A 5,402-nucleotide genomic window follows, 5' to 3' on the forward strand; every position below is an offset into this window, starting at 1 on the left:
AAGGTGTTAACTTCGTGCTGCCGGCGCTGTAATATTTGCAATTCCATATTAGGCAATCTGTACATTAAATATTCTGCAGGAGATGAATAAAGAATTACAACTTAAATTGAAGGTGCATGCTTGCCTCTGCTGTACAGTCTTGCAGTGTATAATTGTATACTGTTAACAAGAGTGCATTGTGACACCACGCCTTACCTTAACACTCTCATCTATATATCAAACATCCCCACTTACGAAATCTACGTGGTGCTGAACGCAGGGGATTTCAAACTTACTTTGATGTGGTTCATAAAAACTGAACTTCACCTGAATGTTTAGCTCCCCCCTCCTCCTCTTGTTTCTTATTAAAACCACCACATTCCTTCTGTCCAGTGATAGCTTATTAAACTGTCCTTTGTCCTTCCTTGTGCTGTCTGTATAATGTTATGGAAAGCGTGAGTTAAATTTTCACACAGCAGTCACGTGCAAAGTTCGGAGGGCCGTTAATGTATAATCCGAAGAGCAACAATTAGTAAACCGAGTTCAACTGTCTGAATGAATAGGAAAGAATAACCACAGACACGTCAGATTTAAAAAAAAAACTTTTTCTCGTCCTCCACGGAAAGAATATTTGAAATATGTGCAGCATTTGAATCGTTACCAAACATGAGAAGACTACTCGGAAGTATCGGTCTGAAGTTAAATAATCGTGATAACACAAAGGCTGGTTAAACTGTGAATGAAACTTTCTTATAAACTTTAGTTTGAGCGAATTTTCGTAGCTGCCCTTTGTACTTAAGACTCCCTTTCAGAAAGTGAGTATTCACAAAGACGTCTCTAAATAGCGCCTTGAAAGGTGTTCACATGAGGACACTGTCTCCTTTCTAGTAACAGAGAGCGAAGATCTGACAGGTTTTGTTGTCAGTAGTATAGTGAGAGCTTTGTAAGATATTCGTTTTTCTTTCTCTAAATGCTCCAACTTAATAAAGACCCCCTGTCTTAAAGCGTGCATGCCCCTGCTGTCTCTGTCCACCCTGTGTCCAGTCTGTCCCTAGAACCCCCCACGTGATGTCTGCTAACATAATTTTAATGATTTTGTCAACGTACACAGAATTAATTTTCATAAAAATGCAAAACAGACAACGTCCTTTGCAAGTATGTTCTTAGAACCTCCTTAAATGCTCCGATGTTGAGTAAGAAAGACTGCTCCTTGACTCTAAATTCATCCCATTTCAAAAGAAAGGGTTTCAAACCTGCAAAAAAATTCGCCCCATTCAGATTAGGAGCGTTTATTTCTTGCTTGGCCTTTGAACAGAGAGGTCATGTCACTCAGAAAAGGGCTATTCCTTCCCTCTCCCCCTCCCCACAACCACAGCGCTCACTCACTCTCACTCTAAACAAACCTCGGTCCGGGCTGGCTTTAAGGCAACATGCTACAAAGATTAAAGATTTGGCTTTTTACAAGAAAACGAGGTGCTTCTGTAATCATAGCAACGGTATGTAGGCCACAAAGTGCTACCAAACAGCTAGTGATGTCCCTCCCTGGAGCGTTCGAGTCTCAGGCTTGTAGGATTTTTATCGACTGTTGCTGCTTCGCTCTATAGCAAGTCTCTCTATGAATTAAAATTAAATATGGCTGACTCAATATCAGCAATAAGCAAAATATATTAAAGTGTGGGATGTGGCCGGCAAAGAGTCATTACCTGGCGCATCTATGTTTAAAAAAGCCTCGCTTGCAATGTGCTGTTGAAGGTATTTTCTCTGTTTGTTTTTCATTCTTTCTATTTTTTTTACGGACTTGCTTGGTTATGCAGGAAAATGTATGTTGACGGGAACGTTTAGTAATGGATTATTTACGAGGGAATCAGAGGGTCAAGTTCTGGTCTAAGTGGCACATCTGCGAAACATTGAGGCTACTAATTCACCAAAGGCTGCACGGCTTTTATTGTAGACATATTGGGGAATTAGTAAGAGTCCGCGTCCCCCCTTCGCAAGGGGGAGGGGGACTGATTATATCATGATGTATTGCTGGCTACACGTTCAATCTGTAACACTGCAGCTAAAACGTGAAGACGAAAAAAATCTAACAAAACACTCTAGCCATCCATTATGAAGAAAAATAGGAGCCATGCTGAGAAATTAGGTAAATAAATTCTAAATTAGAAGAATATTAACCACAACATCATTCACACAGCTCCACGCCTGTCTGTCCTGATGTGCAATTAAATTAAAGCAAATTCACATTTGAACATTTGCTGGTTATGGTGTAGTTTATACTTTAAAAATCTCCCTCTCTCCCTCTCTCTGTTATAGCTCCGATATAGCAACACTGGGTTTCTGGGTTTGTGTAATATTAAATCTAAAGGATGATATGAATGGTTCCAGCTTTATGTCATAAAACTGTCCTGAATGTACTAAACGTATGTGTGCCAGTTCATCAATTCCTCTTCCCTTTAAAACGATTCAACATTTACAATAGACCTAACTCGCACATGTCATTGCAGGAAGGCAGATGTTATTTTTGCACGTTTCATACAGTGACTGGGTACATGTATTACGTTGGAAATGTTCCAGTCCGCCCATATTGTTTGCTAAATGATTGTTACTTCAGATATATTAAACTCAAGAGAAACTGGAGTGCAAATCAGATCTATCAAACAAGCATCTGTGATTTTTACCTCGGGAGAAATTATTAAAATGTTCAAATGTAAATCGCGTGTCCCTTCGTCCTAATTGAAAACGTTATCTGTTGTATGTGTAGTTTATTTCTAGATTTAGTTATCTCCCAATATGTAATCATGTTTCTATTTGCATTAACGAACAATGCAATTCACAAATATGTGCGCAGTTAAACAACTATTTTATTGGAAAAAAAGTAAACAGATTGAAATTTTAATTCACTGTATGTGATTGGGTGGTGACAGTCCAGTATTCGGGTTAGTTGTATATATGTATTAATCTATAGAGGGAGCGAGAGACCGTTATGAAATACAAGCGCTGGTGACTTAGCAATGTGACTGCATTAAAACAAGCCACTAATAAAATTGGTCTCAGCATGGTGTATAATTGCAACAGAATGTTTCCAAATAACATTTAAAGAGATAGTTGATCATGGAGTCAGAGTCACAGACTGGCTGCTGTGTACTCGAAGCGCTCCGGCACTGTTGAAGAAAACCCAGGTGTGAGCAGCCCCAGTAAGTCCTCTACACATGTTAAGTTTTCCACATGTGAATGTAGTGAAAATAAGGAAAGGTGTCACATCAATCACACCATGGTCCAAACCATATCTCTGCTTATACACTTAGTGCGGCCTATGCAAGAAGGAGACCTTTTACATATTTATTGAAACAAATATGTTCACATCTGTGCTCTGTAGAGGATGTCTTTAAAATATATTGACGTCACTGTTGCTGATCAGAGTGTACAGCAGAAGGAATCTCCTGACATTCCCACTGACTGTTAAAGGTTTTATTCTGTTTACATTCACTGTACTGAGGCTGCAGAGAAACTCCAGCCGAGAGCATCTCCTGTGCCTGTCAGATCTTCAAGTGAAACCTCTCCACTCTGCCCTTATTCTATCATCTGCATATTTCCAGTTACTTTACCATTCACTGAACCCCGGGTCTACAAACAAAAGCCCTTCTTTCCCCCCATCTCCTTGCTTTTCACTTGTGTTCGTATCTTTTATTTTCGTTTTTAGAGTATTTTTAGAACCGTTTCTTATACCAATTTATACTTTTTCAAAAATATGTATCCTTGTGAATTCACTTAGTCATTATTCCATAACCGCAGTGCTATAAATCAATTCCCTTGTTCTTCCTCGCTTTTTTGCAGTCTTTTTTTCCATCTCGGCCTGCCCCCTCTCTCTCTCTCACACACACACATATACAAATATCACTGAGATGCAAATGCCACGTGTTGATAAATTTGTACTTAATGACAACCTAAATCCAATCTCAAAAGAAATAAAACTCTTACTTTTTGCAGACATTCCCCTCTGGCCGCTGCCTCCTTTAATTATGTGTGCTAGATTTCTTCCCTGTGAAAAAAAAGCCTGGGGTTTTGGATAGAATCTCGGTGCTGTGTTTTTTTTGAGAAGGGACTACGCGCCCCATACCCAAAGGCTCTCAGTTAAGTGCAGATTGAGACATATCGGGTTCCTTATAAAAGGATCATTTCATGTGGGAGGTTGGACACAAAGTTTGGACTCGTGACTTGCATTCCTGAGCGACATGCATATTTTAAAACAACAAAGCAAGCGAGGAACAAGGCTTAGGGAAACAAAAAAAACTTGGAAGAGAAGTTTCTGAGCGATAAGAATCTCTGTTTTAAAAAATTATATCCAATAATTGCTATCCTTTCAGAACACCCCGGGCAACGTGTATTGCAAGCTTGGGAGAATTCTGCTTCAATTATAGGTTGATTGGGTTGTTCACCCAAAGACATTAAGTATGGTTAAAACCTGTAACAGTTAAAGTGAAGAAAGGACAGCACAGAATAAATTGTTTACAAGTGCACGGTTAAAGCGACCATGTGTTCCGGTAAAATGTGAAGTAGCTTCCCAGATTCAGCACATTGCTGCTGACTTGGTTTATAATGATCCCGTCCTTATGTAATGAGTGCAGTTATTAATGGGAAATCAAATGGGGAAACTCAGACGAAATAGTGACAGCTGAAGAAATGGGCAGCGTCACACAGCGTGTGAAACCACAATTTAATGCCTGGTGCCAAAAAAATGCTCTGATTGCTTTATTCATTTCATTCATTTAACATGTGATGATCAGCCTAGAAACTGAAAACGACAAATCCAGGCGAAATATCATGTAGGCCACATACACACGTGTTCTGTGCAGTTCAGCGACACTGCTGCGTTCTCCTCCAAACTGCATCGATTATTATTTCTACCATAAAACACTATTTGCAACATGTGTGGAAATTTGAGCCCCCGCAGAAAGAAAAATGAAGACGGAATGAGAGAACAAATAGTGAGGACATAGATATCTCTGTTAGTTGTCAATGCAGGTCCATGGGCCGAGAATGCTAATGAGGCTTCGCAGTGAAGACTGGAGCTGTGTGTGTGCACAGGGATCGATAGCTGACCCAATGGTTTGGGCAATGCTTTATCTGGGCGAGCAATGATATTATCAGCCTTGAATGTTATATACAGCAAACGTCTTCCTAAATCAACACAAACGGTTCGCTTACAGAAGCCATCCCACTACCCACTTTGGAAAACGCCCTTCACGATTGGGATATTTTATATCCCGTAGCTTTCATTTGATCCATTGCCTCAGCTTGATCTAGGACTCTGTGGACAGGAAGATATATACACAATTATACAGCCATCATCTTGCCTGCTAACAGACTTGTCCCTGATAGGCTGGTTGTGTTTGGTCTACTGAGAGAAAGAAACCCACATAGTC

The sequence above is a fragment of the Somniosus microcephalus genome, chromosome 1 (assembly GCF_052327205.1).
Source record: "Somniosus microcephalus isolate GS21.2 chromosome 1, FLI_Smic_1.0, whole genome shotgun sequence".
Lineage (NCBI taxonomy): Eukaryota > Metazoa > Chordata > Chondrichthyes > Squaliformes > Somniosidae > Somniosus > Somniosus microcephalus.